The following is a 19,468-nucleotide window of genomic DNA, read 5'->3' as shown; positions in this document are numbered from 1 at the left end:
GTGTGGACCGGTCCCCTGTTAACACTCGATTTAGAGGTTATTTGCTGCCCTACGTATGGCACCTCTCTCTTGGGCATCCTCCCTCGACTGCCGTTTCCCTGGTGATCTCCGACAAGGACATCTTTTGTGCTGTAGCACATCAGAAGAGCGTCCCTGAGGTTTCGGGGCAACAGAGGTCTCCTCAATGCAACCTTTGTGCTGAAGCATGTAGAGATCTGCTGCCACATGTGCCCTGATAACTGCAGCCGGTAGGAGCCGTAGCTTCTGTTCTGGAACGTTTTGTATCGCAGGGACTGAATGAGCACAGTCTAGTTCCTGTGGTTTGTAAAGGCACCTGTGCCTGAGGAGAACAGGAGTTCTCTGAACTTGAATGGTGACACGTGTGTGTCTTTGTGTATGCATACATTATAATATATATAGTGTGGGTGAGAAAAATGACGCAACACCAGCTCAATTTTGTCAAAGGTTTGGGGGCATTGGTTATTCATATTTCTTTGCACAATTTTAGATTCATAGGAAAGCCATTAAAATTATGAAATAATGCATATTAAAATGTACGTATTATATTGTGATTTAACAAAAATCGTATATTTTATGTAAGTTATCGTATATTATAATCGAATAAAGTGTTGTATAAATACATGTTTAAAATAAATGCATTTAATTATATCAAAGTAAATACAATTATTTAATAGTTAAAAATGAAATATAACTATTTATTGCGTTGTTTATTATTTTTTCATATTTAAACATTTTCTTTATTTTAATTTATTCTTGTATTTATTTTCATGTAATTGCATTATTTAAAAAAGAATGTAGTTTTATGTATACATTTTCATTTCTTTCATTATTAAAAAGGATTGTTGGCACTATTCACCACATAAGAATCCTAAGATTCTATCTGCATTATAAGCAGTATTAAGATATTGAGCTTCAAAGTTTTGAAAGGTTTTGTAAATTGACTTTGTAAATTACATGTTTCCAAAAAAAAAATCAATGTACACAATACAAAGGAAAAACATCACCTAATGTATAAATTGTCACAGAATAAAAGTAGTCAAATACTCTGTTTTGACAAAAATGTCAAACCTTAATTGCAAGGTAACAAATTGTATTTTTGTCTACAAAAATAATTACAAACTTACGCATAGACCAATCTGGAATCAACGTCATGGTTACGTCACTGCCATCTGCGCACGCATACTGTGGGAAAGGAAAACAGTGGAAACAAAGCAGCAATGAATGAAACGTAGGAGACAATTTCTTCAAAAAAGTGTTTTTGTGTTATTGAATGTCAGAATAGGAATGGCAAAAATGATGGTGTTATTTCCTATGGAATACCGCCGTTGATTATGACATTTTAAGCTAAACATGCTATTAAATGAACAGTCTGGACTGAAGAAACGTCAGTTAAGAACGATAATTTAGATGCTTTCTGCCACCAGTTCGGCTCTACCCACAGAATTGGGCGACACTGTTTGCAAACCAAAAATGGGTCTATAGATCAGAAGTAATTTTAGTAAGAAACGTTTATTTAATTAATAGTTAGTGCCCTGCACCATTTTAATTGGTCCAGCGGTTTTCTTTGCATTACGTAGGCATCCTTGATAGTTCCAAGGGCCTGGAGTAGGTGCAAAGACGTCAAGCTTATAAAATGAAGAACAGAAAATGTGCGCAGTCTTTTAACCACCTACTCCAACCCGACAAGGAACAACAGCAGCGATCCAATTAGCTGGAAATCAGGGCAGCGACTCAATAAGGGGCTTTGTGTTGGATTGCAGGGCAGTAACACAGAGTTGTCCTAATGGGTCATTGAGAATGACTGATCACTTGATGCCTCAGCTTTGGCAGGTGGAGCCCTACAGAGCCCTTATTATGGATTATAGACACCATCCATTCCCGCATCCTCTCCTCTGCTCCCGGAATGAATACTAAAGCAGCTTCCTTTTGGTTACTAGATTTCCATGGGCTACACACCGGACAGAGAGCTTATTTATATCACCAGACACACAGGTATGGTCAGCGCTCTCTTAGGATGGTGTAGCAAGAGGGAAAAGACAAACCGAACACAGCGCCGATTTTGCAGGTGTAATGCGTCGTAAAGCTGACTCACCGACACTCCGAGCTACTCTGAGGGGAAATTAGGAGAGAGCGAATGTGGTGAGGGAGAGAGAGAGAAGGGCAGCCACAGAGGCTAGGATTGAAATGGACTGAGAGAGCGGTTTGGGTAATGCCCTAGGAAATCAACATCTGTGGTCTTTTAGAGAGGCTTCGGGAAATGGGCCCAACGTTGAATGAGGGAGCCAACGCTGGCAGCCCGGACAGCTAACCTATAATACTGGTTTCCTTTTTCTTCCATCTGGTCATATGTATGCTAGTCAGGGAATCCTCACAGCTGAGCATTTGTGCGACCAAAACATAGCCTATAAAGTAACAATTCTGTATGCTTCTCTAGTACTGAACTGATATCAAAGATCTCAAAACGTTTATTCTAGTTGTCAAGAATCTGCGATTCAATTTTCTATAAGGCAGCTTTGCGTTTTTATTCATTTAATAGTTTCTGAGTTTTCAACACCTACAAGCAATACTACTGTATCAAATGTCATTGTATTGGCATCTTTTGGGTTATTATTACACCCAGCAGACTAGAATGTATCATTTACTCAGTTATCGTGTAAAACGGGTTCATTGAGGATGAACAAAGAAGAAGAGGTGGTGGTGTAAAATGCGGAGTGGAAAGGGGGGGTGGGGAGAGAGGAGGAGGAGAGCGAAGGAGATCGAAAAATAAGATGGGAGAGAAATAAGAGCTGGTGTAGGAAGAGGAGAGGTGGAGGATGAAGTATAGAGGACATTGAGTGTTATGAGTCATGGGTTGTATACTTGAGAGAGGCGGGACAGAAGGTTTAGAGGTTCAGTCTTTGGCTAGATGAAGAAACACTTTGTGCACTTCACAGTAAGGTTCAGTTTCAGTGTGTCAGGTTTCCTGTACTGAAAGCATTTTTTAGGTATGTTTGTTGTTAGTTCATGGTCAAAAAATGTCTTAAGTTGCACGGAACATTTTTAGAAATCGCCAAAAATACATTGAAGGGGTAAAAAAGACAGATTTTTCTTTTTGCCCAAAATCATTAGGATATTAAGTAAAGATTTCCTACTGTAAATGTATAAAAACTTTCTTTTTGTGAGTGGATGGGCTGCTACAGTGCCTCAGGTTAACGACTTCAAAGGCGATTTTCTCAGTATTTAGCTTTTTTTGCACCCTCAGATTCATGCTTTGTTACAAGTTGTTTTTCCGCTCGATAGTGCCCTATCCTAACAAACCATATATCAATAGAAAGCTTATTTCTTCAACTTTCTGATGATGCCAAAAAAAAAAAAACATGTAGACACAAACATGACCAATTCCATGTAAGGGGACCAGTGGTGTATGATGATACAAATAGCTCATTCTAAGGTTATAAAGACATGACGCTTCATTATGTACCATCTTTATACACACCTTAAGAAATATATATTATATATGAATATTGTATTGCATTTCTGTCAAAAGATCCTCCAAAAGTGACAAACCGCACCTTTAAACAATAATTAAGATTTTTTTTCTGTGAATAGCTGAATGTGTTAAAAGCTAAAACAAATTGCAATGCTTTTGATATACGTGTTACCTGACCAAAACGCTTTCATTATGCAAGGGAAAACAGAACTGTTAATTGTTTTTATACAAGGTTATACAAACGTGTAAAAATCTCGACTTTGGTGACCAAACAGATGCATGACAGTTCTTGTTTCTCCCCTTCTTCCCATAAATATTGATAGCAACTTTTGTCTGTAGTAACAAGCCACACTCACCTCCTTGTGTTCATTGTTATTAACTATAGGTCCCTATGGAAAGGACAGCAGAGATGTTCTTTCACATGGCTCTAATATCCTCTTTAGGGCACATGACCTTGAGAGGGTGGAGAGGTAGCCGAGTACTCGTCACTTCCCTGGCCTGGTCATTCTACACCTGGAGGGAATCGATAGCACGCAGGCAATAAGCTCTGAACATCTGTTCTCTCAAGCTGCACTGCAGATATGCCATAGAGTTACATACCGAGCGCCTGACAGTATGACAGCAAATACTCATCCGAGTCTAGACTCGGTCTCACTAATCTGAAAGCAGGCTTGTGAGAACTCATCGAAGACAGCCTGAAAAACAACAGCGTGGCAGGCGATGGGAATTTTAAATGTAGACGCCGATGTGGGTCTAGCAGAATGTTCTTAAGTTCCTTGTTGGGGGAATTTGAAAATAATGAGAACCCGGTCCCCGCTGTCTAATCCTTTTACTTAATTTCTTAATTGGTTATTTAATCACTAAAGGAAGGTAGATCCAGACTTACAAGTTTAACAAGCTTTTGTTCTCACATGGGCGTTCATTATGAAGACGTTTGGTACAAATCTTTGGTAGATTACAATACAGCAAATTCTTTAGATCCATCTTGACTTCTTCTCCAAGTTCAATGTTGTAGCGACATGCTGGTTCATCCTGTGTGATTTAGGAAGGTCTGGTGAAGAGGATGAAAGGATCTTTGAAGTTGTATTGCTAATGGCGAATCTGGAACGTAATCTAAACTTGGTAACAGTGGCAAGAACAGGGTTATTGGACTTTGCTCCTGCTGTTCTGCCGCACCGTAAATAATGGGAGGCAGACGGCCATCGAACAATAGGGAACCAGAGACAATAGTGTGGGGAAGAAGCTGAGAGCTTCATTAAGAAGAGGACAGTTTTGCTCTCGCTAAGACAAAAAGAGGCGCACGGCCATTTGTTGTTAGAGAACAGAGAGGGGGATTGTGGAAGAATTGCAGCATGACATTGGAGAACAAAAAGGCAAATACTGCAGAAGGCAGATAAGCCATGGCTGCAGGAAAGGTGTGAAGGAAAATATTCTTTAAATTAGTTGTTTTTTCTTCTAGGGGAAAGTAGCTTAGGGAGATGTGTTCTCTATTACCTCAGTGCTATTTCTGTGAGGCTCTTGTTAAATGAGCATTCGTAGATGAGGTTCGTATAAACAACATAATGAGCGAAACCAGTGTTCCCAATGTTCTGATAACAGGAGAAGTCCAACCTTCATCTTCTCGGCATTGACCATCATTCTCCAAACCTTTAGCTTTTCTCCGTCTTAGCCCGATATCCCACGATCAGTGAAAAGAAGGAGGGAAACCGTACATTCTTCAGACTTCCAAATCATCTGCTATCTCACTCAGAGGCAAGTAAAAGAGCATGGGGTGACTTGTCCTCCCTGCAGGGAGAAATTGAATAAGCGTGTTTTTGTCCTGCCCTACACAAAGACCTCTGATTCAGCTCATAAGAGCTCTCTGGATAATTCAAAGGATCCAGGTGTGTTAGACAGTAGCTCCGACATATTCTTGGGGAGCTGGTAGGCTTCAGAATGAATCTGTTTCGTTAGGCCTTAGAGCATTGGAACTGACTCAGCCTCATAAAGTGCACCTGACTGATTCGTGGGAATGCTCAAGCAAGCAGTAAATGAATAGACCTTTGCCTACGAATGAATAAACATTGATTACAAATAAGAAAGCAAAGCACAATTATTTCTAGAACTAGGGAAAGCTTGCTGTGTCAGGATGCATGAACAGATCTCACATTTTGTGTACAGCATGGATGTAAAATTAAATGATTTGTTTCTTTTTTTCTTTTTTTCAGAATTTGATTATGAGACTTTAGCCGGCTTTTCACAGCCAGGGTCACATACTGTATTTCTAATTAAGTGCATAATTTAATAACTAAAAAACATAACAGCTGCACCCTGTAGCTAATAACTGTAATACTACTGCAACACCTGTGCCACCAGCCAAAGTGCAGCTGAATCTGCCGAAACATCCTCTGTTCTCTGTCCTTTCGAAAGCTTTTATAGCACTCCACGTCCCTGCAGAGGTAGTGGCTTTTATCTGGCAGGAATTGCAAGGGCACGTTTCAGAAGCACAGAAGCATGAATGTACACATGGAGCTGTGTAGCGGTGCTTATGAGGAACAGCAGGTAAGCAGCCGTAGATCTGCTGCACCATGACACCGGGATTTAGCTCATGTATCATTCAGAAACCTGTATAAAAGTACACAGGAGGGCTTAAGTGCACACGTGAATATCATTGCTTCCATTTTGCTCCCTCGCTCTGTTTGTTTTTGGGTGACTGACTAAAACCGGTCCAAACATGATAGCGGAGGCAGGAGCGTTTCATTCAAGAAAGCAGTGATTGCAGGTGCCCACTGCCTACCAAAAGAAAGCTATTATTTGCCCAATGGGACTATTGGCAATGTTTTTTGGATAATGGAGAAATACAGGAATCGTGGGTAGCTCTGAGGTTTTGGCGCCTGGTGATTCCCAATTGGCCCTTTTGAAAGGCAAACGTGAACGAAGTGAGGAAACAAGAATGATAAGGAGGAGAGATTGCTTATCGCTTCACCTGTGTCTTATCAGTTCCCATTTTACAGCTTTCCGCAGTTCATGCAGATCTCATTGTGAAGCGAATCACATCTTTCCACATCGCCAACGTGATTGGCATTCGCGTCGCCTGTCTTGCTCTGCCTGGATTGGGTCTGGGAATGTGTAATCCTGGAACGTGAATGCCTCTGGGTAGAACAGATTAACCTATAACTGTGAGCCAGAACTGTCATGCTGTGCTTCATTCCTAATTTCTCAAAGAATTAGCACTCAACATCTTATCCCTTAAAACAGAACAGGCCTAAAAAGGGGGCTATCATTCATTTGTGTGTGTGTGTGTGTGCGTGTGTGGTACATATTGTTAACCAAATGTTTACGAAAGGCAACTCCATCGTGTTTCCTCTTTTTTCCAATATTCATCAAACCTCTCATTTCTGTCCGCCTAGACACTTTCATCCAGACCACACAATATTATTTATTTTTGCATACAAGCTTTAAATCTAAGGTTATCGTGAATGTTAAAGCCACACTTGGCACTCATATGCAGTTTATTTAAAGTTTTTAGTTTCATTTCTTTGCTTTCTTTACTAGTGTTGTAGTCTAACACTTTCCAACTCCAGAAGGAGAAGAACTCCACAAATTAATTTGGAAATTGAGAGTACTATGGAAAGTGCTCCATCCCTTAACGTGGGCAGTTAAGCACTTAGTTTTAGTGCTGCATGGTGAGGTTGGACAGTGTTACATACCACAAGATGACTTTTGCTCGGGTTGTTCCTGCTTCAGCTTTACTCAGTCCTACACCTCCATGTCTTTTGTTTTCCTCTTTTGTTAGCTCACTTTCTTGTTTTACTTCTTGTTTCTTACTTTTCTCGAGGGTGTTCAGGATTTCTGTTCTTTGGATTCCAAAGTTCACCCTTTAAGTCTTAGCAAAGTCTAAAGTTGATTGAACATTTTAGTAACTCACACATCATGTGTTGTGTGCATCAGACATCATTGATGCTTTCGACCACACAAAATTATCGTTCGGAAAATACGGGTGTACCTTAGTTGTCTGTTAATGTGTTTCGAGGAAATCATGCATGATTTCTTATAAAATCAAAGTCAGAAATTGTATAGCCCTGGAAAAAAAGAGAGACCACTCCTATTGGCTTCACTCCAGTGTCGGTTGAATTTGAACTGAAATTAACCTCACGAATGACACAAAGTCACTCAAAGGCAATGTGAAAAAATTATGCTTTTTCTATCATGAATGCATTTTTGAGCTGATCTTAAAGTACATGTAAAACAGTAAAAAAGTATGGTGTTGTTTAAATGACAATATGAACTTTTTCTTTGTGGTATTCAAGATCGGCAAACGTTTGTATTGACCAGTTTGTTTCGTTAAAATTATCTGCATATAAATGCAAATAAAACTCAATTTTCATTTGGAATTTCACAGGTTCACAGAATGAAGAAAACAATAGTAACAATTTCATAATTTACAATCGTAAATTATGAAAACAATTTAGTGCTCTCCTAATGTTTTCCACCGCTGTATATTGAATTTGTAAATGCATTTAGGGAGATTGTACTGTTTTATGAGTAGTTTTGAGAACAATATATACCTGTCAAATTGAATATGATGGATCATTGTTCCCAGCACAGAAGTACTGGTAAACACTAATGCAATTGTAATCAGGTTTGTGGTTTCTAGAAAATGAACTGAAGTGTACAGGAGCACTTTACCATTTCATACAGTCTACATTTCTTGAGCAGATATTATGACATTTTAAAGCTGTAAATTTTTCAATGAACATAATGTGGGACAACAGTTACAACAATTGTCGCTTAGACAAAATGGTGGGTGTACTGTGTACTGTATCTGTATGCACCTGTGCGTGTGTCTGTTTGGAAACGCTCTTCGACTCAAGAAAAGTCAATTTTATTGCTCAAATCAAAAAACAAAAGCAATACATATCCAATCGCTTTGACAGTGTCTGTACGCTAATGTGCTTATGCAGGCAGATAGTCTGCTTGCTGTGGGTGCATTCCATTCCAGGAAACGACCCATAAGCTTCCTCTCTGGCTCCACTTCCTCCACAGAAAAAAAGCTCAGCTTCTTTAATAATTCATTAATGCTTATCCGGTAAGAAATGCCTCATCAAACTCACACAAACACAAGCAAAATAAAGACACAGTGGATTAGATATTCTTAGACGGGATAACTGAATCATGAGTTTGACTTTATCAAATGTGAATTAGCTTCCGAATGAAATAGTTAAGATATCCGACGGCTGAAAAGTCTCTGAATGTTTTATAAATGGCTTTTGCATATGAGCCGGATGTGTGAGAGTGTGGACTAGCGATATGCTAACATGTGGCGTCTGTGGTTGAAAAAGGATCAGCCCATGGTCTTGAGAATGATTCATGAGTTTGTTTCTTGTATTTTGTTGCTGTTGCTGTGATTTATTGCCTGTTTAAAGCTTCATATCTTGCGATGTCATATCGAGACACTGCTTCGTCCTCCGCTTGACAGATTATGTCTGTGATGAGGACGTCTCAGACATGCTTAATGGTGTGTTGGTCTTAAAGCACAAACTGAAAAGCTTATCACAGGGAATCATCGCAAAGAAAATATTTAGTTTTAACGGATGTTTGCTTTGTAGATTGCTATTGTCATCTTTAGACAAAAATATTGACCTCTACCATTGTGTGCTAGGAAAGTGCTGTGGGACAAGTATTTAATGCATTGGAGGGATTGTCATTCTTTTAAACTCTCATTATGGCTCGTATCGTATTTACAGAACTCACTATTTGTACAATTAACATCTCGCTATTGCAACCCACAGAAATCTGAGTAAACTGAGGTTCATTTAAAAAAGAGAAATTTGTGAATATTTTTTGTGGATAGCGACAGCAGTGATTCATCAAATGATGATCAAATCATGGAAAAGAGCAATATAACAGAGCATATATCCGTTTAGTTGAGCAAGCTTTCGGCAGAACCGACTCGGCTGCCTGGGTCGCGGCGGTGGAGCGATGTACAGTCTCAGAAAAGTATGCCAAAACGCAGTAGTCCTCCACAAACTATCTCTGAACCAAACCCACGCAATCTGGGAACGCACTGTGTAAATTGCGCTCAGCGCAGATTTCGTGGGCGCGTTTGGGCCGTACCCGATTTACATAATTCCTTTAGTTGCTCTGGCGTTTAAACAGCGCAGAAAGCAGGTGAAAATAACCTGCGCTGTCAGTGGCCCCAGTTTAATTTGATAAAGTTTTTTTGATTTAATGTTGCTTCACACCCCTTTTCCTTCTCCCAGTTTTACTATGTTCTCGTGTTTTTATTAATTTAAGGTTTTATGTAATTTCTGAATTATTAAAACTTTTACAGCTTTCCTGTAGCTCAGTGGTAAGAGAATAGTGCTAACAACGCCAAGTTCATGGGTTCGATCGCAGGAGATTGCACATACTTAGAAACAAAATGTATAGGATGATGCAATGTTAGTCGATTTGGATAAAAGCGTCTGCAAAATGTAACGTACTTACTGAAAACAACCCTACTTGACCGATATTAGTGAGAATGCACAGTAAAAACATGATTTTTTAAGATTTTTGCAAATTAACTCTTCATATACATCCTGTAGTGAATGTCAATCTGGTATACCATAGAGTCCAGTATATCCATTGACTGAGCAACCAAACAGAAAATGTATACAATGTATACACATACTTTAAAAAAAGAGTCCGAATGAAATGAAGCACTACAAAAGTTATTTGGATTAAAGTTAATATTTCGATTTAAAAAGTGATTAGTATATTTACCATTTTTTTTTATATGTAAAAAAATGTAATATAATTTTTTATTATTATTAATTAGAAATATAATATAACTATAAATAATATTGAAAACATTATATGATTAATATAATAATATTTAATGATGATGATTTTATAATAATTTGAATATTTAAATTTATTTGTTAATTTTCAGTGATAAATATTGACTTAAAATATAAAGTATTATAGCTTAAATATTTGTTTTCCATAGTATCAGATGTTGTGAACGAATCTTAAAAGTAATAGCTACCGCTAGTTTTTTGTTTTCATTAGGATGTTCGCTTTAATCTGGTCCGTGACATGTGGACCTATGCACAGTGTATTTTTCCATCATGTACTGTTTGCCTATTTGCAGATCATTAGTAACTTATCTGTCATGATCCCAATGATCTGATGGTGAGGTGACTAAGCTCAGCAGTGAAGAAATATCACAACTGGAGAATTATTAGTGTTCTTTATATTTTTCAATAACACAAGTCAGTTAGAGTATACTGTACTGTATTATAACTTTATGTTCTCACCTGTCAAAAAGTTTATAGATGACTTGGAGTTCTGATATGGCTGATCTTTTCATACAATCCCAGACTGACTGGATGGTGGTGAGATTAGATCTTTGTAATACAACTAAATGTTTTAGTCAACATCTGACATACAATTATTTCTTTTCACTTGCTGTTTGCGATTTTTATTTTAATTTGTCTGAGCATTTTGGGTGCCACCTCACACTTTCAACCACTGACAGTAAAGAAGACAAGACCCAGCGATTGAAACAGAGGAATTATTTTAATTGCAAAAAGCAACAAAAATAAAAATAAATGGTTTTCGTTGCTGGTCTTGCGCTTGCTGCATTTGCATGTAAAGTGAAAATCTGACAAGTCCCATCTGAACCGGGGTCTCCCCCCCACCCAGACTCAATCATACCCGCTTTAATTGCATCTGCGCTATTATTATAAATGCTATTATTTTTCTGACAGCGATAGCAGTCTTCTCTTTCCACCTCTCAAGAGAAAGGTAGAATGGGTTGTAACGCAGGTCTTGAATTACTTTACGAGGTTTATAGGGATATTATCACATTAAATTAGATGTTTGACACCTAAGTCGTGTGTGCAGTGGCTCCGACACTGAACTGATTTAGATTGAAATTTATGTCATTGTTTTACTTTAAAATAAATTGTGCACACTTACATAGGCAGTGACATATTAAGGTGACATGCTTTTATGTGATTGACACTTATCTGCTAAAGTGAGCAGTTTCTTATCATTCTCTCAAGGGATTTTCTTCCCAAGAAATATTCTTCAGGAAAAGCTATTTGTACAGATACTGTATATTAAAACGTATATTGAGACACAAGTTGGCATTTTCTTTTTATATTCAGCATATTTCGGGTTCCTTGCAGGAAAGTGAGACATATTTTGCATGTGATCACATAAAAAATGCTTCAAAACCACATGTGAAAGTAATGTGATTTACAGTATATTCATAGGCTATATCCTCAGTCCTCCGTCAAATGCCACATGCTTGAATTTATAAAAGATTTATTTTTCTCATGTATGTATCCCCATGTTTCCTTCTAGAGTATTTGATTTCTAGAGAATTCTAGATGAAATATCTTTAGCGATATTTTGGCAAATCTGTTGACATTTCCATGGGGCCTTCAAGACATTCAGAGGTTAAAAAGTGCAAAAGGGCGTTGCTTTTCCCCAGACAAACTGTGAAATATGTGCAAATATGACCAGTAAGTTGGTTCATTCCTCTTGCTAAAAGCTATATCCACATCGCTGCCTCAACATAAATTACTAATGATGTTTGCTGGTATGAATTATGGAACATCACCAATTCCACTGAAGCTACTTAGTCTTCTTCATTACAGTTAGAGCAATCTTTAGGCGTTATCCATGAAATAAATGAACTATGATGGAAAGACAAAACAAGCATTGCGTTCAAGGTTTTGCATTCTGTTTTGTCAAAAGGGTTCGCAGCTTTGGAGAACTGGTTACCAGTCTGAGTCAGACAGCTTATTTTAAAACATTAATAATGTTATAATTAATACTTACATTATACTAGTCTTTTTTTACAAAATCTATCCTTTTCTTTGACCGTGGAGCCTTTTCTTTAGGACATTTTGCAGCATGTGAGTGTATTGTGTGTTCATTTAAGACAATTTTTAACTCTTCACAAAGGGTAGAAGAAAGCATAAAGGAGTGGGAAAATCATGTTTTGCATGTAGTGGCCCATATTTCAGATAAGCTAAAATGGGTCAGCTATACCATTGGGAAAATTTGACACTGTTTACTAATACACACAGGATGGTTTATTGAGAACTAACAGATGACTCAATCAAAGAAAAGTTATTTTCTTAACATGTGAATCGAAGCCTCTGTTTTAGGTGATTTCAAACACTGCATATTCAAACTAAATATGTGAGTTGGGTCTCAGCAGAAAAGAAACCGTTTACGTTTTGCAATTGTAGAGACATTTTCCTATTTGAGAAATGTTTTCACCGCGCTTATGCATCTGTAACCATGCATCTTATCCATAATAATTTGATAGTCTTTTAACTGCAAATGGTACATCACATGGGTACAATCTCCATCACATCTTATACCCGCCCAAATGTCATTGGATATGAGTGTGATGTATTGAAAATACTGTTGTACGTTTTGATTAGCAGTGTTTTCTTTGTTTTCTTTGTTTTCTTTGTTTTCTTTGTAGAAAAAAACTTTGTTTTTTTCTACAACATTTCAAATGCTATTAGATTGTTAATGATAATCTTTAATTTTTATATTTTTATTAAGCCTTGTTGTGCAAGCACTGATGAGCTTGTGCAGAGGCAGCAGCTTTTGCCAGAGGGGAACTGGAATCCCCTGGTTGGGCCTGGGTTCCCCTGAGGTTTTTTTTCTCGATGGGAGTTTTGGGTTCCCCACCACCGTTTGCATATTGTTTTGCACTATCTGCCTGGCCGGGGGGGCTGCTTTAGAATTCATACTTGTATTAAATGTGTCTCATGTACAGCTGCTTTGTAACAATGAAAATTGTAAAAAGCGCTATATAAATAAAGTTGAGTTGAGTTGAGTTGAGTGTTTTCTATTTCAATGGATCGCTGAACCTGCTGTGGAAACGAATGCCAGTAGATGTGGAACGGCATTAATGCATGGTTGATGGCTCCTGTTGTTTTTCATCCTAGGCCAATGAAGTTCAATCGCACGTTATCTTCATCAGCAGTCTGGCACGCGTGGTGCATTTGAACGACGCTTTGATGTCGACTGCTCCCGAAGTTTAACTGGAAATTTGCATCCTGATTTGCGTCTGCAGAACTGATCGATGGCGGACGGTAGCGCTTAATGCTAATGCTAGCTGTCGCTCTGCCTCGTGTTTACTTACTGCTGCTTGATCGCTGACTGCGTTCTTGAGCGAGCGGATCCCCGACATCTAGACAGCGGGCAGCGGGGATTTTATGAGAATAAATATCATAAATCATTTTACTTTATGGCCCCAGGGACCAGAGGTGAGGAGCGGACGAGAGCGTTTGCACTGCGCCCGTCTCAGGTTTCAGAGGCGAAGTCTGATAGAGTATTGACTTTTTCTGATTAGCGACGAAAGGGATGTGAGCAGGGTGACAAAAGCCAAACAGAGCATCAGGCTTATTTTTGGACCCTGGAGATACATAATTCTGTTTGGAGACGTGCGGTCTGGCTTCAGAGGGACATTTTGAAACATGACTATCACTGGCAACATGAGGCAAATTTTAGCCTTGAGGTTTCCTCCAGGCTTTCTAAAGCTTTAACAATTTGATCAATGGTTAAGTTATATATAACACGCTGATAGTAAACAGCTTTTTTACAGACTAAACCAGTGGCACATACCAAGACTTTTATCACTCTATAATAGGACAAATGCTATGTATCAACTTATCATATTCATTTATTTCAATTGCTCTTTTCATAGTTTTGTATTGTTGCCAAAGCAGCTGTACAGAAAATACACAAACAGAAAATAAATATAGATATAAATAATAATAAGAAAATAATAATAAAACGAATGAATGTAAATATGTAATTATATTACAGGAATTTAACATTTATTGTTGTAAGTAGACTCATAAGTAAAGATTACATTTTTAATTCAAGTTTATTTCTATAGTGCTTTTCATAATTTTGCATTACAGCTGTAAATAAAACACGTTGTTAAACAAATAGGCAGGAAATAATAACAACAACGATAATAATTATTCAATTTATTATATTATTTATTTTCTAATTTTAGAACTGGAATTAAACATGTATTGTTGTAAATAGACTGGCATGGTTTTTTTTTCACTCAAAAGCAATGTTAAACATAATATTAGAAATAATTTAATTGAAAATAAATGTCATTTTTTATTGGTTCAGCTTAAAGAAATAAGTTACCTGGTTCCATTTAAATTTTGACTTCAATGTAAAACTTTTAGGGGTAGTTTCCCGGACAGGAATTATCTTATGCCAGGAATAAGGCCTCAGTTAAATTTGGATATTTAAGTCGTTTTTAGAAACATAATATACATTCTCACTGATGTGCATCTTAATACATAACAATCGCACTTAAATATTTTAAAATGTCAGTGTCAGTTGTTATCGATCAAGACACCTCTAACATTTAAGTTAGTCTAAGGCTTGAGCCCTATCCGGGTAACCCCCCAATAAAATATTAAAATATTTTTAAATTGAATTAGCAAAAAAATTTAATGCAACCAGGTACCTTATGTTTTCAAGTTGAACAAACACGTCAGTGTTTTATGCCAATGGTGGGACAAAACATGGACATGTAAAAAAAATTCCACACGTTCTTAACACATTGAATTCTCCAACCTTTTCTGACTAATACCATCCATACATTGACAAGTGGAACCTCATAGACAAGTGTTTTACCTCATGACGTCAACCTCTGAATGGCTACTGTAGTTGTCTCTGTGAATTAAGATCATACAATCTAAAAGATGTGCACAGGGCAGGATCTTTTGCAGAGGTTACAGAATAAGCACATGGAGGCTAAGGATGTAACGGGAGAACATGAATAATTTGGCAAGTTAAAGAGTTCAGCTCACTTCAGAAGTTGTGTTGGCCTGCGGGTGTTGTCCTGGTAAAGGTTCAAGCTGAGGGACTGTCGGAGAGCACGGCTAGAGTTGAAAGCTTTCAGCTACACAGTGGAACGACCGAATTATCCGCTTTTACATACTGGTTTAAATGCTTGACATATTGCCATCTTTACATATTCAACATATTCTACATCTAGCAGATAGATTGAGAGTATATAAAAAGAAATAAAACACTCTCCGGGGTGTTGAAACTATATGATCATATTTTAAAAGTCAAGTGTATGAAATTTAGCGACATCTAGCTGTGAGGGTGCAAATTGGAACCACTATGGCAGCTGACAGAGCATTAGATATCGACAAGTTTTTCTTTTCTGAAGAAGACAACGTATTCACTGAAACATGCTCTAGTAGAATAGTATAGTCAAATTCTAATCTTCGATTTACAGTAGAATGGAAGGAGAGTTTTTTTTTAGCTTGTTAACCTAAACTTAAAGTCCATATTTTTTGCAATATATAAATACACACAAACAGCATGTACATAGGGGGCACAATATAACTTAGTAAATTCGTTTTTATACACTGTCTATTAAGGAGCACTTATGGATCAACATGAACAAGAACACGAGAAAAATTGCAACTTGACAGCTAGCTTTTTCTTTTTGAGTAGATGTCTAGAAACAATTGGAAGTTTAAAGCAAGTTGTTTGCTGAGACAGTCAGAGGTGTGAACCTACACTGATGTCACGGTTCGGTTCGGTTACGATCATCATGTCATCGATTCGGTTCAATTTGGTATCACGGTGCATTGACGTCTCAAATTTCAATTTTACTAGTTAACATGTTTAAAATAAGTCAATTAATACAAGCAGTCAGATATATGAACTGAACCTTTAATTTTACCTGCTCTTCTTAGATGTACTAAACATCAAATAAAGCTCAAGTCTGGGCATCAGCAATAAGAGCAAATACACAAAAGTAAATAATGCATAATGCAAGGAGGAGTGTACTTGAGTACTTATATAGTACAATGTACTTTTAACATTTAAATTAAAACAAATGTATAAACATTTAATTAAATATTACAACAAAATAAACGGCTAACCTGGTTTCTCAAATTCTCTGCATATTTTATTTTTGCGTGACGAGATTTACACACAGCTTGTGTCCTGTCCAGGTTGTGCTTACCGGGTTTTTCATAAAAGTCGAAATGTGCCTAGATGTCGTCTTTTAAAGTAGTTGGAGCACTTTTAATTACTAGCGTCTCGCCTTCCTCCGCAATTGTATGCTAATGCCGTGTGTCCACTGAGGCGTTTACACCTGCGGCCGGACCTGCGTGTTTTTTTCAATTGTTTTCAGCGGTTACCCACTTTTAACAAAAGTCACCAGTTGACTTTTTTTCCTCTATGCCCTGGTGCTATGCCGGCGTTCGACCGGGCACCCAGAGTTGAAAAATGCTCAACTTTGGGCAGAACGCTACACCTGCAGAGGTCATTTTCAGCCGAGCTACTGCCGTTTCAGTCACGTAAATGCGCCACTGTGGACACAGCCCCTTAAGCAGTTAAAGCATGTATGCGACATGACGTCAGAAAAATGTAAGTACGTAATAACCGGTTATGGTCCGTTACTGAACCGATAACTAACTGTCCTTGTTTGCATCGCGATGCATCGAAAAAACAATTAATTTCAACACCCATCTATCACTCTCTCTCTCTTTTCTGTGTAATAATTCAATCTGGTCTGATACCCAAAACCATTTCCTGCTCAGTAAAAACACACAGCCCCTCGCTGCCATATTTTCTGTCTCATATTTTGAGAGCGCTTCTTGTGTCAAACACTTTTCTTCTGAACAAGAAAGGTGTTCATTCTGTTTAAGCACTGTCATCATGATACATACAGTATGTGCATTTAAGTGTGCACAGAAATTTCTTGCTTCCTTACCTACACTTGATTTTATTAAATTTAACTACAGAGACATTATGTGTTTCTTTGGTAGAGCAAGCCTACCAGCTGCTTTTATTGAAAACTAGCTTAATAGGCCGGTCTGTCATGTTTAAAGTGGTTTACCTTAGACACTGAAAACATATTTTTATATATGCTTGGGGAAAAGTACTTGACATGATGCTGAAAACATACAACTAGAGAAACACTAGCAATGTGATTATGTTACTTGAGCTGAAACTGTTATTGGAGGTTTACAAATGCTAAAGCATATGCAAAAGATTCGGATGCAAACATTTAAAGTTCGGGACCTGCAATAACGTTATGAATATTTTAATGAATAAATTGGTTCCATTTAAGTCCTCTTTTGAGCGGGTCGGGTACTCACTTTAGGACTATTAATGAGATATTTGCCACATCATTACATACAAATTTTAATACAATTTTTCTTCCAATATGCTTTTATGTACAGCACACCACAAAACTCCCCCTGGGCACAAATTTAACCAGTGTAGAATTAAAATTTCAGTTTTAAAATTTAGTTTTTATCTGTTTCTAGTAACACAGAACCATGATCCATGTTGACCCTGTGCAAGCATTTTTAATAAGCATTTGAGTAGGCTTCTGCGAAATATGGACATCCAGACATTCAGAATCTTCTCTGTAATGGTACTCATAGATAGGAGAGATGTTTTATGTTGTTTTTCTACTTTAATGGTTTCCTTTCTCTTGCCACTGTTAAACTAATAATCAATGTTACTCTCTCTAGAAAACTATTGCACTTTATACTCCATATGCACGGATCGCCATGTGTTTCTCATGTGTTAGAATTCACAACTGTGAAATGAGAAGGACACTAACAGTGTTTTTATTCAGGTCATCCACTGGTAATAATGTGAATTCTGAATTTTCATTTTGCTTCCCTTTTAGGCAATGGATGTTTCAACTCTTTCCTCCAGGCTGGGCATGATGAACTGTTCTGTTTTTATTTGGTAAGTTACCCTTATATTGTATATCTATGGGAACTGTGCCTGATGTGCCCTTTGGGAAGTGAAGGGGACATGTTTATGTTAGACTGACCTATTGTGACTATAATACTGAAACGAATAGCAAAATAAATCTGGTATTACTTCAGGAAAAAAAATACTTAAAACTAAAAAGTAAAATGTTTTGTCAAAGCTTGTCTCAGTGTAGTTCTGCATCTCTTCAGAGTCAATGTCAAATGTGACCCTGGACCACAAAACCAGTCATAAGTTACATGGTTATATTTGTCAACAATACATTGTATGGGTCTAATTGATATATTTTTAATTAAGTACAGATCATGTTCGTTAAAAATTCCTACAGAAAATATATTAAAACTTTATTTTTATGAGTGGATGCAGCAAAATTGTGAACAAAAATGGCCAGAAACATGCTTACAAACAGTGCTCGCTGCTGCCCGCTCTTTGGAATTTACCCACTCATGTTTGGGATCTATATAAAGCTTAGAATTTCGGGTTCATCTACACTCCACAACGTCATTACAGCGGTCATCCAATCGAGAGTGTTAAAACAGACCTGCTACAGCACCTCACAATTTTAAACACTATTTTCAATTTTTGTTTCCTCATATTTCAGATTTTCAAATAGTTGTATCTCGGCCAAATATTGTCATATCCTAAGAAACCATATATCAGTTGAAAACATATTTATTCATCAATCAAATGTGACCCTTAACCATGTGATTGGTTTTGTGGAACAGGGTCTGCTCATTAATTTGCTTACATTGAATTTCTGTGGCTCTCATAAAACCGAGTGTTGTTTGACATGAATGTGTATTTCTTCCATGTGAGCAATGTGACATGATTTCACATTACAGAGCTCGAAAGCACGCTTTGAATTTATGTGTTAAATGACAAGGTGACAAAAAAGGTGTGCGGGTATATTTGGTTATATTTTAAGTGACAGCTCAAGCTCGATGACTATATCACACTTTGAATTTCTTTGAACATCTCTTTTTTTAGCTTCTTATCAAAAGTCTTGTGTAGTCTTTGGGTGTTTGTGGGAAAAGACAGGCCAATTTAACTTATTTGTTTTAGCCCCACTACACAGATACAGACACAATTAGACTCCAATAAGAGATCAGATGAAAACGCACAGACATTTGCTCAAAGGCAAAATACAAATGAATTTCACTCTCCCCATCATTTCCTTCCTTATTTATGTCA

General features: G+C 37.4%; 1 protein-coding gene across 2 annotated transcripts in view; it reads left to right on the top strand.

Moving 5' to 3' along the window:
- Positions 1-19,468, top strand: part of lingo2 (leucine rich repeat and Ig domain containing 2) — a 219,995-nt gene that overhangs the window by 41,521 nt on the left and 159,006 nt on the right. For both annotated transcript variants that reach the window (XM_056768894.1, XM_056768895.1), the window contains exon 2: positions 18,189-18,250. The gene's annotated coding sequence lies outside the window, so the exon portion shown is untranslated. The remainder of the gene's footprint in view (positions 1-18,188; positions 18,251-19,468) is intronic.

This window comes from Triplophysa dalaica, chromosome 16 (assembly GCF_015846415.1).
Source record: "Triplophysa dalaica isolate WHDGS20190420 chromosome 16, ASM1584641v1, whole genome shotgun sequence".
Lineage (NCBI taxonomy): Eukaryota > Metazoa > Chordata > Actinopteri > Cypriniformes > Nemacheilidae > Triplophysa > Triplophysa dalaica.
Note: the sequence above shows the minus strand (reverse complement) of the source record. Positions and strands in the feature narration are given on the sequence as shown.